Source organism: Loxodonta africana, chromosome 15, assembly GCF_030014295.1.
Source record: "Loxodonta africana isolate mLoxAfr1 chromosome 15, mLoxAfr1.hap2, whole genome shotgun sequence".
Taxonomy (NCBI): domain Eukaryota; kingdom Metazoa; phylum Chordata; class Mammalia; order Proboscidea; family Elephantidae; genus Loxodonta; species Loxodonta africana.
In genome coordinates, this window is record NC_087356.1 from 58,396,859 (window position 1) to 58,417,772 (window position 20,914).

Consider the following 20,914-nt stretch of genomic DNA (forward strand, 5'->3'; position numbering starts at 1 on the left):
ATTTTTAAATGAAGAATATTAGAGACCAAACTTTGCGTGCTAGGAGTGAAAGTTAATGTTGCTGATGAGAAAATGTTCTGTGGCTGATATTGATCCACACTTAGAGTCAAATATCAAAGATATTTCCTTTTAGGCTCAAGCATCTATTTTCTTTTTTTTTTCCAATTTAACATAATATGTTAATATTCTCTACTTTGTGGGGGGAGGGGGCACTATGATTTTTATACCCGCTAGCCACTCCATGCAAGAAAGATGTGGCAGTCTGCCCCTGAAAAGCTTACAACCTTGGAAACCCTATGGGGATGTTCTACTCTGTCTTATAGGGTCCCTATGAGTCAGAATTGACTCAATGGCAATGGGTTTTAAAGATTTCTACTATATAAACATTTTAAATTAATTTAGTTTTAAAAGGAAATTGCTACCAGCATCATTTACTATATATAAAAGAAAACCATAAAAATGAAAACAAAGCAAACAAACAATTTAGAATATCTGGAAATTGTCTTAAGGACTATAGCAAATGAAGAAATATTTTTTAAAGAAAATCTTTTAAATCTCAGTAAGAATAGCAAGAGTTTGTGATACAGAAACATGGTCTGGTCTGCTAATTGCTTCCCCATCTCAGTGTGATGGAATTTCTACTATGGATGGATGTGGCCATGAGGGTGGAGCTTGTTCTCTCCACAGCTTACAGTCAAGGACTGTAGCATCTGCCTGTGAAGAACAGAACACAGGCATTTCTCATTTCCCTTAGTTTTGTCTTGAAGAGGCTAAATTCCAGGTAAGTACAGCTAAGGCATCAAGAGCTGCGGTCCCTCACTCAGCTCTCATTTGTAAAATGGAGGCTCTACCCCAGTCATGACTGGTGTATAATATTGCAGCACTGACTACCCTTGGTCCAGCTCACATGTAGGGAGGAGGTTTCATGCCAGAGAGGCAAACCAAGAAGACTAAAGTCTACTGTCCTCACCCAGCACATGGAAAAGCCAGAATCAGCCAAATCAATCTTGAAAAAGAAGAAACATTTGGAGTGTTCATACTCTTGTTTTCAAACTTATTACAAAGATACAGTATTCAAAACAGTGTAGCAATGGCATAAGAATAGACATATAGATCAATGAATAGAATTTAAAATTTAGAAATCAAAAAAGAATAGTCTTTTCAAGCAGTGTTGGGAAACAACCAGACACTCATCTGTAGAACAATGAAATCAAATCCATACCTTGCAAAATATACAAAAATTAACTAGAAATGAATCAAAGACCTAAATGTACAATGGACGATTAGGGATGTCAAACAAAATGGCAGAAAAGGAAGATCTGTAGGTCAATTCCTCCAGCAAAACAACAATTGAACTGGAAAGAACAATTGGAATAAACTATTTTGGAACTATGGAACCTGACCTGACATTTATATAAACCAGGGAGTGCTTGATGATGGAATAGACTGCTGATCTTGTAGGTGAATGGATGTGCCAATCAGCTACCAATCCCCACTCCCCAGTCCTGCAATGGTGGTTTAAATGGGAGCATGTTCCTATACTACTTGGCTGGTGTCTAGGGGAGTAATGGGAACCTCGTCCTCCAGGAATTTGGAGCTTCACATTTGGCTTGGTCTGATCGGTGCCCTGAGGAACTGGTGAAGACGATCATCATGATTTTGACCCTCTCAAGACAGCAGTTTTACCCAGAAGTAGTAGCTTAAAGGAACACTGCACTTTTTTTTTTGTTTGTTTTTGATGAACTGTGTCATGCTATTGGCTGACTTCAGATACAGGAGAACAGAGACTTCAGTGACCACACACAACTGGAATACACAATCTGCAGGAAGAGTTTGGAAAAATTATCAAGGAGTTGCAAGCCTTCATCAAGTAACAAGAACAATTCTTGAGGAGTGGAAGAATCAAATCTCCAGAGCTACCATACTACAATATCCAGAATGATATCATACAAAAAAATTATAAAACATTCAAAGAAATAAGAAGGCATGATCCATTAACAAGAAAAAAAAAAAAAAAAAAAGAGATCGAACTTAATAGAAATCATTTCTTAGGAAGCCCAGATGTTGAAATTACTAGTTAGAGAGATTAAGTCACAATCAAAGGCTACAGTACCCCTCTGTGAAGGACAGGGCACAGGCATTCTAATTTCCCTCAGCTTTATGTTGCTGTGGCTAAATTTCAGCTAAGAATGCCTTAAGGATCAGAAGCTGGATCAGAAGCTGCCTTTCCTTCACTTAGCCCTCATTCATAAAGTGAGGGATGTTTAAGAAAACTGTCTTAAATATACTCAATGAGATAAAGGAAATTATACACAAAAAAATTAAAGGAAATTAGGAAAAGAATGCATGAATAAAAAGATAATATCAATAATTTTTATCAAGAAAAAGGTAGAAATTATATAAAGAAACTAAACAGAAAGTCTGGAGTTCAAAGTGACAATAACAAATGAAAATTTTACTACAGGAGTTCAACAGCAGATTAGAGCAGGCGGAAGTAAATATCAGTGAACCTGAAGGTAAGACAGTTAAAATAATTGAGTCTGAGGAGCAGAAAGAAAAAGAGTGAAGAAAAATGAAAAGAGGCTGGGAAGCCTATGGAACACCATAAAGTATATTAACATATGTATCTTTGGAGTCCCAGAAGGAGAATAAAAGAGAAAGGGGCAGAAAACATATTTGAAGAAATAATCACAAATGCCCCTAAATAATCCCCCAAACTTTCCAAATATGATGAAAGTTAGGAATATACACATCCAAGAAGCAAAAAAAAAAAAAAAAAAACTCCAGATACAATGAATTCAAAGAGATCCACATCTAGAAACATTACATCCTAATTGTCCAAAACCAGAGACCAAGAGATAATCTTGAAAGCAGTAAAAGAAAGTGAACAGTCTTACATATGATATCCACAATATGATTAACAGATTATCAGAAGCCATGGAGGCCAGAAGGCAGTGAAATGACATATTTCAAATGCTGAAAGGAAAAAAAACAACAAAAAAAAACTGTCAACTAAGAATTCTATACCCATAAAATCTATCCTTCATGAATGAAGGATAAATTAAGACATTTTTAGATAAACAAAAACGGAGGGGATTCATTATCAGTAGGCATGCCCTACAAAAGATACTAAAGAAAATCCTTCAGGATTAAATGAAAAGACACCAGATAGTAATTCAAAGCCATAAGAAGAAATGAAGAACACTAGTAAAGGTTTCAGAAGAGGATGTGGAACCAGGGATAACATCGCTGATATCAGATGGATCCTGGCTGAAAGCAGAGAATACCAGAAGGATGTTCACTTGCGTTTTATTGATTATGCAAAGGCATTTGACTGTGTGGATCATAACAAACTATGGATAACACTGCAAAGAACGGGAATTCCAGAGCACTTAATTGTGCTCATGAGGAACCTTTACATAGATCAAGAGGTAGTTGTCCCAACAGAACAAGTGGATACTGATTGGTTTAATGTCAGGAAGGGTGTGCATCAGGGTTGTATCCTTTCACCATACCTATTCATTCTGTATGCTGAGCAAATAATCCGAGAAGCTGGACTATATGAAGAAGAACAGGGCATCAAGATTGGAAAAAGACTCATTAACAACCTGCGTTATGCAGATCACTCACAACCTTGCTTGCTGAAAGTGAGGAGGACTTGAAGCACTCACTAACGAAGATCAGAAACCACAACCTTCGGTATGGATTGCACCTCAACATAAAGAAAACAAAAATCTTCACAACTGGACCCATGAGCAACATCATGATAAATGGAGGTAAGATTGAAGTTGTCAACGATTTCATTTTACTTGGATCCACAATCAACAGCCATGGAAACAGCAGCCAAGAAATCAAAAGACACATTGCATTGCATAAATCTGCTGCAAAGGACCTCTATAAAGTGTTGAAAAGCAAAGATGTCACCTTGAAGGCTAAGGTGTGCCTGACCCAAGCCATGGTATTTTCAATTGCCTCATATGCATGTGAAAGCTGGACAATGAATAAGGAAGACCGAAGAAGAGTTGATGCCTTTGAATTGTGGTGCTGGCGAAGAATATTGAATATACCATGAACTGCCGAAAGAGTGAATAAATCTGTCTTGGAAGAAGTACAACCAGAATGCTCTTTAGAAGGAAGGGTGGGGGACTGTGTCTTATATATTTTGGACATGTTGTCAGGAGGGCTCAGTTCCTGGAGAAGGACATCCTGGTTGGCAAAATACAGGGTCAGTGGAAAAGTGGAAGACTATCAGTGAGGTGGATTGACACAGTGGCTGCAACAATGATCTCAAGCATAACAATAATAGTAAGGATGGTGCAGGACCGGGCAGTGTTTTGTTCTGTTGTGCACAGTGTCTCTATGAGTTGGAACTGACTCAATGGCACCTAACAACATAACAACAGTAAAGCTAGCTACATGGGTAATTATAAAATCTAGACTTATTTTACTTTTGGTTTATAATTCTTTTTTTGATATATATATGTATGATTTAAAAGACAAATATGTAAAACAACAAGTATAAATCTATGTTAATGGGCACACAATGTATAAAAATATAATTTGTGACAGAAATGATATAAAGATGGAGGGACATGAATGTATACAGGCAGAGTGTATGTATAGTATTGTATTATGTTGGTACTAAAAAAAAAAAAAAAATTTTTTTTTTTTTATTAAAATTAGGTGGTCCTAAGTCTAAGATTTTAACTATAATTCACAAGGTAACCACTAAGAAAATAGCTAAAAATTATACAGTAAAGGAAAGAAGGGCATCAAAACTGTACACTCCAAAACTTCAACTAAGTATCAAAAAAAAAAAAAAAAAGGCAGTAATGGAGGAACTGAGGGAAAAAAAAATTATAAGACATACAAAAAACAAATAACTAAATGACAGAAGTAAATCCTTCCTTATCAGTAATTAGATTTAAATGGATTAAACTCACCTATTTTTTTTTATTAAAAGGCAGAGATTGGAAAATTGGATTTAAAAAAACATGACCTACCTGTATGTTTTCTATAAGAGACTCACTTTAGACACAAAGACACAAAGAGGTTAAAAGTAAAAAGGATGGTGTTATGGCTTAAATGGTGCCCTCCCTAAATAAGTGTTGGAATTCTAAACCCTGAACTGTGAATATAATCCTGTTTGGAAATAGAATTTTTTTTACTATGTAAAGTAGATTATACCTGAGTGCTGTAAGTTCTAAATCTAATTACTTCTGAGTTATAAAAAGAGCAGAATAGATACAAACGCACACACACACGAACACACACACGCACACAGGGGAGACAGACTCCAAAGAACAACAGTGAATGCCAAGCATTACCAGGAGATACCAGAGACTAAGACAGAGACTCACAGAAAGCATTAACGTAGCTGAGACCTCAAATTGGACTTTCAGCCTCCAGAACTCTGAGAAAATAAATTTCTGTTTTTTAAAGCCACAATTGAGTGGTATTTCTGTTATGACAGCTCTAGGAAACCAAGATAGATGGGAAAAGATATTCCACGTAAATAGTAACTAAAAGAGAGCCAGGATAGCTATATTATTATTTAAAAAATAGACTTTTAATAAAAAAAATTATGAGACAAAAAAGGAGATTGTGTATTGCTACAAGATAGCATTCTGCAAGAAGATATAACAGTATAAACATTTATGTGCCTAACAACAGAGCCCAAAAATATATGAAGCAAAATTTGATAGACTTGAAGAGATAAATAGACAATTTAACAATAATAGTTGCAGACTTCAATGCCCCAGCTTCAACACAGATAAAACAATCAGACAGAAATTCAATACAGAAATGAAGGAATAGAACAATACTAAACCAATTAGACTTAATGAATTGTGGTCAAATGAGTTCCTTTGTGTGACCTTTCACCTTGGTCAGAGATGGAGTGGTACAGCAGTTTGCAGAATGTGAAAATCTAGGATATATTTGACCTCCACCTCATAGAAATTGGCTTTGTGCTGATTCTTATGTTTCAAGTTGTTTGTATAGTTGTCAGTAGAGTTGGATTTGCTACAGTAGCCTAGCCTCATTGGTATATATGGTACTGGGAAAAAGAAAATAAATGGGAAGAGGTTGAGAAAGCTTTGGTTTCTGGATGGGATAAAAAAAATGCCCATGGTTTGAAGCAGCCCTTATGCTGCAGTCAGTTACACAAGGCAAAATTTTTCATGGGAAGTAGGAATGGTGGATCCAGCCCCTGAGGAACTGTCTCACTGGATGCTGTAACGGATTGAATTATGTCCCCCCAAAATATGTGTTGTAAGTCCTAATCTCTATGCCTGTGGTTATAATCCCATTTGGGAATGGGTTGCCTTCGTTATGTTAATGAGGCAGTGTTAATGTAGGGTATATCTTGAGTCAATCTCTTTTGAGTTATAAAAGAGATTAAACAAGGAAGCAGAGAAGAGATAAGATAGATGCCAAGACCCATGGAGATTTCCAAGGATCTTCCTCTAGAGCTGACACAGAAAGAAAGTCTTTCCCGCACTCTGAGTTCAGACTTCTAGCTCCCTAAACTTTGAGAAAATAAATTTCTGTTTGTTACAGCCATCCACTTGTGGTAGTTTCTGTTATAGCAGCACTAGATAATTAAGACACACGGATAAAGAAATACAGAGGAATAGGGAAAAGGTGAGATATACAATCCTTTCATTGCTGTTGTCAGTAATAGCCACAATGGCACAGAAATAGATTATTGGGACAGACTGTGGCACTGAACTAATCGCAGGTCACTTCCAGTCAGTTAGTTTCAGGGTCAACCTGAAAGTGGAAAATTGTGTTAGAAAGACAGAAAGCACTCTATGACCGCTGGTCACCAAGAAGGTGCTCTGGGAAGGAGACGGGCAAAACCAGGACTATTGAAACCAGGAAATGTAATGTAAAGGAGTTGCTTCAATTTGTAGCTCAATGCCATTAGCTTCCAAAGGAACCATTACTAAAGTGAACTATAAAAAGTGAACTATAACAGTAACTAATTTAGGAGCAGTGTTTTCAGTCTGGAATGCTGTAGAATGGAAGAGTATGCTTGGGTTAATGTAACACCTACAAATCACTGGAAAAGTCACAACGATCTGTTGGATCACAAGATCCAGTTACACAGCAGGTTATTGCAGAGGGGACAAGTAGCCTGATAGACTAGATGAAATTTGCAGTGAGTTGTTTACCCCGAGAAAGGAAACTGCCCTTCTTCCCCTCTAAATACCCAGTGGAACACTCCAGAGGAAGCAGCTGATGTGCTGCTCATGCAAACCAAACTGAATTAGCTTTATGGTGATCAGGATATTCAACCAATGAATATATCCTTTACGCAGGTCATGGTAGATATGGTGACTAAAGGAGGCCTTTCTACAAGGGCAACCCATGCAACCTTACTACTGTGAGACAAAGTAATAATCCGAGAAGCATTGTCAGATCTGTTGGCATGGACTTCCCTCATGGGTCTTACAAATGCAAAAACAGTAAGGGTTATTACCAGGAGAAGAGAAAAGAATAAAAAAGGAGAAAAAGAGACATATCCCTGCAGGAAGGAAGTTTTTTAAATGGTTACTAAGAAATAGCATGAATATAGCAGATATTGATGGAGTTGGGATTGGGCTTCTCATGCAGCACTACAGGAAGTTGGGTGTGTAAACAGAAACTCCTGCACTCCTGCTTGTCCCCCAATGTTAAAGAAGTCTTAACAAATCCATTCTACTTATGCCGATCAAGAGGGATTTAATGATGGGAAGCCCCATATGGGACTATTTGAAGCAGAAACTAAGCCAGTTTATCAAGGTAACAATTGATGGTAGGCTAGGGTCTTCTGGTCCAGCTCCCAGCAGGGAACCTGAGGCCCTATGCACTTGTGTGGGTAAAATGGCCTGGGGGTGAAGGAGAAATAATTTTGGGGCTGTTGGACACAGGCACCCAACTGACTATAATTGCAAAACCTGTCAATAAAATCTGAAAGGGGCCTAAGGTTAAACTGGAGGGATGCGGGGATGCAACAGTTGATGGTATTAAGGTGAAAGTCTGGATGAAAATTGGAAGTCTTAGACTTTGCGTGAAGTAGTTGCATCTCTGTTAACTGCATGTATTATTGGTATGGCTATTATGTCTAATCTGGGAACACTTCTCCTATCCAATATTGTAAAACTGAAGGCATGGAAGTCCACACTTGTGCCAATCTTGATTGGACACACTAAATGGGGAACATTAGAATTGTTTGAATCAACTCAGGTTGTTAATTTGAAATGATATAGACAAAAGGAGATTACTTCTTTAATTAAAGACATGTTAGAAGCTGGAATGTTGTTCCAACAAATCCACTATATACAACAGTCCTGTATGGCCCATGAAAAAGGCAGATGGCTCATGGAGGCTGACAGTAGACTACTGAGGCCTAAATAAAGTAGTAACACCTGTGGCTTCAGCTGTTGCAGGCATGGAATCAGTGGTGGAGAAAATATCACAGGCTAAAAGAGACTGGTATTCAGTGACTGATCTTGCAAACATTTTCTTCTTGATTTCAGTCTCAGAATTGCTTTCACCTGAGAAGGATCCCAGTTTACTTTCACTGCATTGCCACAGAGTTATTCGAACTTACTGGCTTACTGTCATAGTTTGGTTAAAGAGATTTGGACTTGGTGCAGATCTCGAGTGTAATGATATATTATATTGACAATATTGTGCTAATAATCAGACACTGAAGAACAGACTAGAATTGATTTGAATACAGTGGTGGCCCACATGGCCAACAGAGGTTGGTTAATCAATCCAGAAAAATCTAGGACCTTATTCAAATAGTAAAATTCTTGGAAATAATTTTAGCAGGGGACGCTCATGACATCTTGCAGGCAACCAAGAATAAGTTGCTGTTGCTACCTACCCTGAAGACTAAGCAGGAGGCCCAATGTTTAGTTGGTCTATTTGTACTTCAGAGAACGCATATTTCAAGCCTGGGAACACTTCTGACTCCCATACATAAAATCACTTAAATGAAAAATTCACTCAAGTGGGGGCCTGAGCACCAGCAGGCTATGTCTGAATTATAAACAAACCTTAGGATCTACAGACATGATTTTGGTGGTGTCTGCCATACATGCTTATGCAGACTGGAGCTTACAGCAAAAACCTGAGAACGCTGCCCTACAGAGTTCTGGACTAGAAAGTTTCCAGATGCTGCAGTGCAATACATACCATTTGAAAGGCAATTACTCACTTGCTATTGGGCATTGATCAAGACTGCCTCAATGACAGAGGAACATTATGCTAATACCCTGGGAGGCTCAAAGCAAAGGAATAATATTCTCTCAGTTAAATTTTATTAGACTCCAGGCAAGGTAAAGCTGAGAAAAGCTTTTGGAGAACCTGACCAGATCAAATGGACACCTGTAGCGGACCTGAGTGGACTTTTACCTTGTATCTTTAGAAAAGCAGCTTGAGAGATTCCCCTCTAAGCCCTGAGGAATTACCTATGCCCTAGTCTTCTGCCCCAGAGGATTTGTTACTTTTGTCCAGGTTGATTGGCATGTCCTGTAAACTGTAACAATTTGATTTTTCGTCTGATCCTGGATTGCAGCCTTCCCTGTGATTGGTATACACTTTGCAGGAATTGGGCAATACACTATGCAAATGAAGTGACTATAGACTATGCCAGTGAGGTGACTATAGCATACTATGCAAATGAAGTGCCTGTGGCCTACTGAGAGGGTATATACAGAAAAAGTATTTGGCAAAATGCAACACATTTTCGTGATGAAAACATTTAATGAATTAGAAATACAAGGAAACTTTCTCAACATGATAAAGGCCATATATAAAAATCCCATATTTTTATCATACTCAGTGATGAAAAACTGAAACCTTTTCCCCTAAGATCAGGAACAAGAAAAGATGTCCATTTCACTACCTCTATTCTGGAAGTTCTATCCAGAACAATTGGACAAAAAGAAAGAAAGAAAGAAAGAAAAGACATCCAAATTGAAAAAAAGAAAGTACAGTTTTCTCTGTCACAGAGACATGATATTATATGTAGAAAACTCCCAAGAATCTACAAAAAAAATCAGAGGTAAAAAAATTTCAGAAAAGATTCAAGCTACAGCGTGAACACACAAAAATCAGTTGTATTTCTACATACCAGCAATGAGTAAACAAAAAATGAAATTAAGAAAACAAATCCATTTATAACAACATCAAAACTTAGTAAAAAATTTAATCAAGGAGGTGAAAGACTTGTACACTGAAGCTACAAAATATTGCTGAAAGAAGTTAAAGAAGACCTAAATAAACAGATAAGAAGGCTTAATATTGTTAAAATGGAAATACTATCCACAGCAATATGCAGATTAAATGTAATTCCTATCAAAATCTCAAAGATCTTTCAAAGAAATAGAAAAAAAAAAAAATCCTAAAATTCATGTGCCATTTCAAGGAAACCCAAATAGCCAAAACAATGTTGAAAAGGAACAAAGTTACAAGACTCACATTCCCAATTTCAAAACTTATTACAAAGCCACAGTAATTAAAATAATGTGGTACTGGCATGGAAGCATTCCTTGGAGCCCGGAAATAAATATGAAATAAACCCTCACATATATGGGGAATTTATTTTCAACAAGCATGTCAAGACTCTTCAATGGGGAAAAGACAATTTTTGCAAAAAATGGTACTTGGAATATCCAGATGTAAAAGAATAAAGTTGAACCCTTAACTTAAACACCACATATAGAAATCAACTAGCAACAGACCAAAGAACTAAACCTAAGAGCTAAAACTATAAAATTCTTAGGCAAAAAGAAGAAGAAGGAAAAAAAAAAAAAACATAGGGGAAAGCTTCATGACCTCGCATATGGCAATGGATTCTTATGAAACTGAAAGCATAGAAAAAATGGATAAATTATGTTTTATTAAAATTAAAGAATTTTGTGCAACAAGGGAAACTTAGAAGAGAGTAAAAAGACAACAAACAGAATAAGAGAAAATATTTAGAAATCATATATCTGACAAATAGATTAGTATCTAGAATATATAAAGAAAACTTACAACAACTCAATAGAGAAAAAGGAAAAACTCGATCCAATTTTTAAAAAATGGCAAAGGACTTGAATACACATTTCCCAGAGAAGATATACAAATGGCCCGTAAGCACATAAAAAGATGCTCAACATCATTAGTCATTAGGAAAATGCAAATCAAAACTACCATGAGATACTACTTAATACTTACTAGAATGACTATGATCAGAAAGACAGAAAATAACAAAATGTTAAGGAAAATGTAGAGAAATTAGAATTCTCATCCATTGTTAGTAGGAATGTAAAATGGTGAAGCCATTGTTTGGTGGCTCCTCAGAAAGTTAAGCACAGTATTACCTTTGGATTCAGCGATTTCACTCCCAGGTATATACCCAAGTCTTTAAAAGCAGGACTCAAGCTGACACCTGAACACTGATACTCAAAGCATTATTATTCACAATAGTCAAAAGGTGGAAACGATACAAAAGTCCATCAACAGATGAACAGACAAACAAAAGTGGTACATACATATAATGGAATATTATGCAACCATAAAAAGAATGAAGTTCTGATAAATGCTACAACATGGATGAACCTCGATTGAAGACATTGCGTTAAGTGAAATAAACCACACAGACAAAGACAAATGTTGTAGGATTCTATTTATATGAGGGAACAAGAATAGGCAAATTCACAGAGACAGAAAGAAAAATAGAGGTTACCAGAGGCTAGGGAGAGGGTTGAATATGGATAGATTTCTGTTTGGGATGATAAAAACAGAGCTGGAAATAGTAGTGAAGGTTACACAACGTTGGGAATATACTTAATGCCACTGAATTGCACAATCAAAAATGCTTAAAATGGTAGGTTTTATATTATATATATTTTGCTACAATAAAAAAAAAGGAAAATGTTACAGTATGTATGAAAGGTTTGTGATACTGCAACAGGAGGGAAAGAAGCAGAAGGAATCGAGGATTAGGCCCCGATTTCCAGCAGGATGACTCAGCTGTATCCTAACTAGTGGTAGATTAACCAGTAAGCAAGGTATACAGGGGATTTATAGTAAGAAAGACACACACAGGCTTAGTTGTGTTTACTTACTAATCTGTAGGGTATAGTTTCACAGATTAGTAATAAGCAAAAGTGAGCTTTTGCATACCTTGCTTATTGCATAATCTGTCCCTGGTCCTAAAAGGTCAAACAGATTAATGACATAGGAGGAAATCCCAGGTTACGAAAAGGTGAAAAATGTTTGCTATTTGAAGATTATGTATGTTGCTTATTCATCTAGTAGCCCCATCATATCAAAAAAAAAAAAAAAAATTTTTTTTTTTTTCCTGTCAGATCACACAGTACAAATTAGACAGCCGACTGGGCAAATTGCAATACAGCTATATTCCCAAACTGAGTGTCTGGAGGCTCAGGTTCCTGGTGGGACAATTCCCCAAAAGCCTAAAACAAAATGGCCAGTGTTTTGGGGAAATGTGGGAACCAGTGGCCAAGCATTCTATTAGTTTCCAAGACTGCCTGGCGTTCCTTAAAAGGAGGTGCTTGCCAAGGTTCATGACGACAAAATTGTAGAGGAGAGAAGGATGCTACTGGAGTGGAAAAAAAGGGATGCTTTGCAGAATTTTGATTTAGAGCCTCAGCTGTAAAAGCCAGTTGTTCCACTAACTTCATTTTGCTAATGTGAGAACAGCTTTTGCAGTAATAACATATTTCAGTGTGAATGTCTTTTTAATAATCCTTAATATGAGTCTTAATTCCCTTGATAGCCGCTCTGAGGAGACAACTGCTCTTCCGAAAGTAACACCGCATGAGCACATTTGAGAAAAGAACGACCATATGCGCACCCCACCACAAAAACACACACACTCAGAGAGAGATGCTACATAGATTTTAACACATTATCATATTTCTTAAATCCAGTGTCATCAGAGGAAGGCCCTGAACCTTTTAATAGGCAATCACTCAGAATTTCACAGGCATCAGCAATTAACAGCACGTACCTTATCATCAGTCACAATCTGAGTAGAAAGGGGATGGAAAACGAAGATGCTGTGATAAAATGAGCAATACTAGACAAAGAAGAGACAGATAGAGACTAAAGCACAGCGCATAATGTAGCCACAGAAGCCATGCAAACCCATCACAATGGGGACAGCCAAATATATTTTATCATGGGATTTGTCATAAATTGAATTGCATCCCCCAAAAATGTGTGTCAACTTGGCTAGGCCACGATTCCCAGTATTGTGTGATGGTCCACCATTCTGTCATCTGATGTGATTTTTCCATGTCTTATAAATTATACCTCTGTGATGTTAATGAAGCAAGATTTGAGGCAGTTATAAGGCAGGGCTCAATCTACAAGATTAGGTTGTATCTGGAATCAATTTCTCTTGAGATATAAAAGAGAGAAATGACCTGAGACAGGGGACCTTCTACCATCAAGAAAGCAGAGCCAGAAGCAGAGCGTATCCTTTGGACACTAGTCCCTGTGCTGAGAAGCTCCTAGAACAGAGGCAGGTTGATGACAACGACCTTCCCCCGGAGCCAACAAAGGGAGAAAGGCTTTCCCTGGAGCTGACACCCTGAATTCGGACTTCCAGCCTCCTAGATTGTGAGAGAATAAATTTCTGTATGTTAAAGCCATCCACTTGTGATATTTCTGTTATAGCAGCACTAGATAGCTAAGACAGGATCCAATATAATTTTGCATTTTTTTTTTTAATCCAGCGGCGACAGCCAACAAGCTAAATTGGCATTAATTAGTTGGCATTGATGGGGCCAGAATAATAAAGCTGCTGAGGAAATGTAAATGCCAATAACATAAATGCCTTTCCCCTGCTGAGTCCTTGGTAGAACAAATTTATTTTTGTTTTATAGAAATGTGTTCACAATAGCACTCAGCACTTCTCACCTGTTCTCAACTGTCTTCCATTCCTCTCACCTGGAACAGTTCTTCACTCTTGTTCTGAAAACAGCTTCACGAAGCCTGCCTTGCAATTTGGGCTAGAAGTTTCAGAGAGGTTTTGTCATTGTTGGTTGCCTTCTAGTCAGCTCCCACTCATGGAAACTTTATATATAACGGAACAAAACACCTGGTCCTGTGCCATCTTCATAATTATTGGTATGTTTTCGTTCATTGTTGTGGTTATTCTGTCAATCCATCTCATTGAGGGTTTCCCTTGTTTTCGCTGACCCTCTACTAAGAGCAATTGCTCTTTCCTGATGATATGTCCAAAGTAAGTGACCCAAAGCCTTGCCATCCTCGCTTCTAAGGAGCATTCTGGTTGTATTTCTCCTAAGACTGAATTGTTCATTCTTCTGCTAGTCCACAGTATATTCAACAATCTTCACCAATACCACAATTCTAGACACCATGAAAGAAACATCAGCTGTGCCTTATACTTACATAGCACACTTCAACTAGGAAAGTGGGAAGAGAAGCCAATTAATTAATAAAGGCTAAACAGAAGATCCATGTATTGGCATTCGTTATTCTACCCACTACACTCTATCCATTACAGGCCAAGTCTCTATATGTTATTATATTTGTTTGTTTACCATCCTTCATTCCTCCTTTATCGCACATTAAAAAACAACTTTCCTTGAATATTTAATTTTGTAAGTATTTATACTTTTTTCCTTGACTGTAATCTCCATGAAAACAGGGACCATGTCTGCCTTGTTTACGTACATCTTCCTAGAATCTCATGGACGGTCAATAAATATGTGTGTAGAAGTGGAGGGAGGAAGATAGGGATGGGAAAAAAGAGGAATAAAAAAGGAAAGAAGGGAAGTAGGAAGGAAAGGACAACTTTTGGTTAAGCTAAAACATTTCTCAGATTATTTTGGTTCTAGACATTTTATAAGAATTTGGAACACATGACCCCACCACAGTTTTTACCAACATGTAAAAAGAATGGATGTTTATGATTTAGGTGCCATTTTCCCCAGTATATGCCTGCATTTCTGCATCTACTAGGGTCAACACGGGAGGGGAAGATCAGCTTTACATTCTCTGGACTTCCCGGGTCAAGCCCTGACAATGTAAATATTTGAACAGAAAGAAAAGCACAGCACGGTGATATTAAAAAAAAGAAAGAAAAACATGTTAAAATAAGTACAATTTTATTTGGCCACAGTTCTCTACCCCATCTACTAGGTGGCTCTTCTGTTTACGCACCAGTCCGAAAGTGCCAAATTCACAATGAAAGGTCTCAAACATCGAGAAAAATCACCTACAAGTAGAAAAAGGATAATTTCTTGTTTTCAAAGACTGCACAGGTTCAAAAGCTTTTACAGTGGCCACTTAAATGTAAACACTTCCTTTCAAATTTTTTAAAATACGTAGGTTCTATAGCACTGGTCCAATAGTACTTTCTGCAATGATGAAAATATTCTTTATCGGTGCTGTCTCCAATATGGTAGCCATAAGCCACATGTAGGCATTGAGTACTTGAAATGTGGCTGATCCAACTAAAGAATTAAATCTTAAACTAATTTTGTTTAGTTTACATTTAAATAGCCACATGTGGTTAGCGTAAGACCAAAACAACTTAGCTAGAGAGGAAGCTGACCTTTGTTCATACAATTTCAAAAATAGCTTGGGTAGCCACTTTTAACAACATCTGACTATACTTAAACCGATAAGCCAATAACTGCAGATACATTAAATATATACAAATCAATCTTACTCTCACCGTTTCTACCTTAATTGAAATACCCGTCATTGGAATCACTCCTATAGTTTACACAACAAAAAACAGGGACATTTTCTCTAAAATGTTACTGTTAAAATGCACATGCTGTGCATGGAGGGAAATACATAGCTTAATTCCCTGATGGATTGAGGTGGTACCAAATGTGGAAGACAGTCTTGGGTAGGATGGATAAATAGAGACTGAGAAGGTTCAACATGAGAGAAGTAGAGTGATCAGTTTGCGTTCTGCGTCTTGTAAAACAAGGAGGTAAGAGTGCAGTGGTTAGTCACTCTCACAAGCGCTAAGCAGAGAGGAAGTTAACAGACTATATACTCATGAAACTGAGTCTGGATGCCACCACTGCACTGTAGGCTATCAACCCTTGCCCCAGACCATGTGGCATACAACAACAAATCACCACCAGTTAACTGCTTCTAAGAGTACAAATAAATTTTGGGAATTATCAGAAGATTTTAGTTACCTGTATTTATTCCCCCCTCTCTCCCTCTCCCTTTCTCTCCTTTTGCCTTGTCTCTCTCCTATCTCTCTGTCTCTGTCTTGTGCTTAACCAGTAACTATGTATTGGTGCATAGTCATGAGCCCAGAGACAGCTACTACCAAGTTCACAACACTTCCAACACATCCACAGATGCACAATGGCCTTCTCATACTCTAATGAAAAAATTACATGATGGGCTTGTTTTTCTCCTTTATTTGATAGAAAATATCCATGTAATGATTTTCCCTGCCTTTGCTTTTCCAGACTTTCTGCAGCAACTGCTATGTAGACTTTTCATTAATTCATTTTGGCTTTGCTCCAGATTTTTGCATAGGTCATGGTACTAGGCAGTAGTCAATGGGACGGGACAAGAAGCAGACAAAGATCTTGATGCTGCTCTACAGGCTTCCAAGCTCTGCAGCCATCCACATTTGAGAGCAGCAGCAGCTTGGGCATTGGTACTGGATTATTGACACTAATTTGGAGAAAGGTGATGTAGTCCTGACACACTTCTATTCCAGAGGGACCTGTTGATTTTATAATTGAGTTGAGTTTGAAATGTGAAACAGATTGGCTTTGCTGGCAAACTCAGAGCTCGGGTGTGTTGATCTCTTCATAAGACAGTAGTGTTCCTATACAAAGGCCCAGGACCCCAGATGGATCTCCTATTTCTCTCTGCACAACCTCATCATCTGAATTACAGATGGAAACCACTTAACTCACTCCTCACTCTAACTACTCCTCTCTTAGACTTGCCTACTTGCCCATAGGTATTGCTGAGCTATTTTTCAAGGATGTGTATCTTTATTATTTCTATTAGCTTACTAATGGAGCATTCAAGTTTGTTGTTGGTGGTGGTGGTGGTGTTTTTTAATAATCCAAGGCCTCATGTGAATGAATAGTTCCCTTCAGTAGTGGAAGTACCATCAATTCACTAGAGTTTCATTTTAATAAGAGTTCTCTCTTTGATTTGCCTGACCTTTGTCCTGATCACCACATTATCCTTTTATGGTGCCCCTCTCCCATGTGCCATTCTAATTCCCACCAAAAGCATTTCACTTTCCCAGCTTTTCTTATACTGAACTAAATAAGCAGGGTGCAAAGCTCGGCTTGTAGCTCAAAGAATTTATAAACCAATGTAGTTTAAAAAAAAAAAAAAAACAACTTACTATTTACCTTACAGAGACCTGGTTAAGAACTATGCAACCAGGTCTCCATAAAGTAAATAGTAAGTGGTTTTTTTTCCAAATTACATTGGTTTATGAATACTTTGAGCTATAAACTGGGCTGCTAACCAAAATTTCGGTAGTTCAAATCCACCAGCTGCTCCTTACAAACCCCATGGGCAGTTCTATCCTGTTCAATAGAGTCACTGTGAGTCAGAATCGACTCGACAGCAACGGCTTTGTTGTTGTTGTCATTTTGATTTACCTTATATCATAGACAAGACCATGATAAGAGGATCTTGTTTCAAAACACTTACATTAAATAAAGGCAAGCATATACACAAGAGTAATTCTGTGTGATGAATACAATAATATAAGCCTTATGGCAAAGCTGGGAAGTAGGCTTGAGGAAGGACAGTATAACTCACTTTGGAGGACTGTCTTAGTTATCTAGTGTTGCTATAACACAAATACCACAGGTGGATGGCTTTAACAAAGAGAAATTTATTTTCTCATAGTCTAGGAGGCTAGAAGTCTGGATTCAGGGTGCCAGCTCCAGGGGAAGAGTTTCTCTTCTCCATCGGCTCTGTGGGAAAGTGGTTGTCACCAATCTTCCCCTGGTCTAGGAGCTTCTCAGCACAGGGAGCCCAGGTCCAAAGGATACACTCTTCTCCTGGTACTACTTTCTTGGTAGTATGAGGTCCCTTTGTCTCTCTGCTCCCTTCTTTCTTTTACATCTCAAAAGAGGTTGACATAAGACAAAACCTAATCTTGGAGATTGAGTCCTAACTCATTAGTATAATTGCCTGTAATCTCACCTCATTGACATCACAGAGGTAGGATTTACAACACACAGGAAAGTCACATAGGTTGACAAAATGGTGGACCATCGTACAATACTGGGAATCATGGCCTAGCCAAGTTGACACATATTTTTGGGGGATACAATTCATAACAAAGACCAAGAAAGCTTCATAGAGGATTTAATTTCCTTCATAGGGTTTAATAGAGATATAGGAGAACAGTAAGGCATTCCCCCCAAAAATTAGAACTACCTTATGATCTAGCAATCCTACTCCTAGATGTATATCCTAGCGATCTAATAGAAGTAACACAAACAGACATATGTACACCTATGTTCGCTGCAGCACTATTCACAATAGCAAAAAGATGGAAACAATCTAAGTGCCCATTGATGGATGAATAGATAAACAAAATGTGGTATATACATACACCAGAATACTATGCAACCATAAAGAATAACGGTAAGTCCTCAAAACATCTTAGAACTCAGATGAATCTAGAGAACATTATACTGAGTGAAATAAGTGAATCACAAAAGGACAAGAACTGTATGATTACACTTTTATGAAAAGACAAAAATACATATACATATGGAAACCAGTGTTCATTGAAGGTCACCGGGGATGAGTGAGTGGGGAGAAGAGGAATCATTCTTTAGATAGTACACGCTTGATATATTCAGTGATGTAAAAGGTAACACTGACTGTGGATGAAGTGCATACAGCTTGACCAAGGGAAATGATGTCGCTAAGAAGTACATACACACACACACAAAGGGCATTTTTGGTAAATGCTAGAAAATATATTATTTTGCAATGAAAACTGTATGTGTGTATGTATGCATATATGTGTACAGGTATGTGTATATACGTGTGCACATATACATGTAAACCCACTACCTACTGCCATCGTGTCGATTCCAACTCATAACGACCCTATAGGACAGAATAGAAGTGCCCCATCGAGTTTCCAAGGAGCACCTGGTGGATTCGAACTGCCAATCTTTTGGTTAACAGCCGTAGCACTTAACCACTACGCCACCAGGGTTTCCATGTATACAGGGAGCTATATATATATGCATATACATGCCTGTGTGTGCATTCATGTACGTTCATATGTGTACATATATATATGTATATAATAAAGCACATAAGGGGCACAGTTATGGATACTTCTTAGACATAACCAAGCAGCTTATGGGATTGGTTTTCCGGGTTTGAAGGCTTAGGACCATAGTCTTGTTGGACAACTCGGTCAATTGGCATAATATGGTTCACAAAGTTTATGTTCTACTTCCTAGTTTGGTGAGTAGAGTCTGGGGCCTTAAAAGCTTGAGAGCAACCATTTAAGATACAACTATTGGTCTCATATCATCTGGAGCAAAAAAGAAAGAAGGAAACCAAAGACTCAGGGAGGAAACTAGTCTACAAGGCTAACAGTCAACACAAACCTCAGCCTCATCTACCCTGAGACCAGAAAAACTAGATGGTGCCTGGCTACCATTAACGGCTGTTCTGATCAAGGCCGCAATAGATGGAGACTGACAGAAGGGGATAAAATGTGGAACAGAACACAAATTCTTAAAGATTCCAGACTTATTGGACCGGTCAAGACTAGAGGGCTCTCTGAGACTATCATCCTGCATTACTCCATAAACCTTGAACCAAAACTACCTCTTGAGGGTACTTTTTAGCTAAATACCAGATTAGCTCATAAAATAAAGAATATTACCAGTGAGTACTGCATACCTTTTAAAAAATCATCTGTATGAGACCTAATAATCAACAATTACTCTAAAGCAAAGAAGAAAGGGTAAGAGAACAGGAAAACCAGAGGTGAAAGTTTAATGCGAAACATCCAGAAGGGAATTCTTGAGAATTTCAAAACATTGCAAAAAATGTAACCAATGTCTCTGAAAAGTTTGTGTAAAAAAGAAAAAAAGTGATTGTTAAATGGGAACTTAATTTGCTGTGCAAACTTTCACCAAAAACACCATAAAATATTATATTAAAATAAATTTTAAGGAAACTGCTGGCAAAGTTATATTGAGGATAAAGTTAAACTCTGCCTGACTTTCTTCAGGCTCTTGACTCTGGAAGTCAGTCCAAAGTCAAGAATGCCAAAAGTGCTGTTCCTGGTCATTAGCTTTATCAACTCTCTGCGTATACTATACGCTCCATTAAGGGAGCTGTGTGATATCTAAAAGAGAAACAAAACAACAGTCAGGATGACAGTAGCTGCAGCTCTGAAAATAACAGAACCACTTCCTGAGGGGATAAAAATCTTAAAAGTTAAGACTTTTTCTTATTTAGTTATCTCCACCCATTATTCACACTAAAGTAAACTTAGCAGGAAAAACACAATTCAACCCTTTACTGAAGTGAATGATTCTAACTCCATATAAGATGCCAGTCTCCAGATCTCTGTGGTGTTACTCTTCGAACTTGTTTTTCTTGGGAATTAGTCTAATGTCTCATGTCCATGGCTGGTTAGCTTTGGTGGTTAGGCCACTGTGCCAAGAAGGCTGGGCTCATGGACTTGATGCCAGAGATGCCCAGTCAACCACGTTTTGTCCCTTTCCATTCATTCCATGGGCATTTATTGGATATTTACTGGATGCCCAATCATGTGTTAGGCAATAAACAAAATGAAAAGGGCCCCATTCTTACTCTGAAGGAACTCAGAGTAAAGTAATAGAAATGGAATAAGTCTTCGGTGGACAAA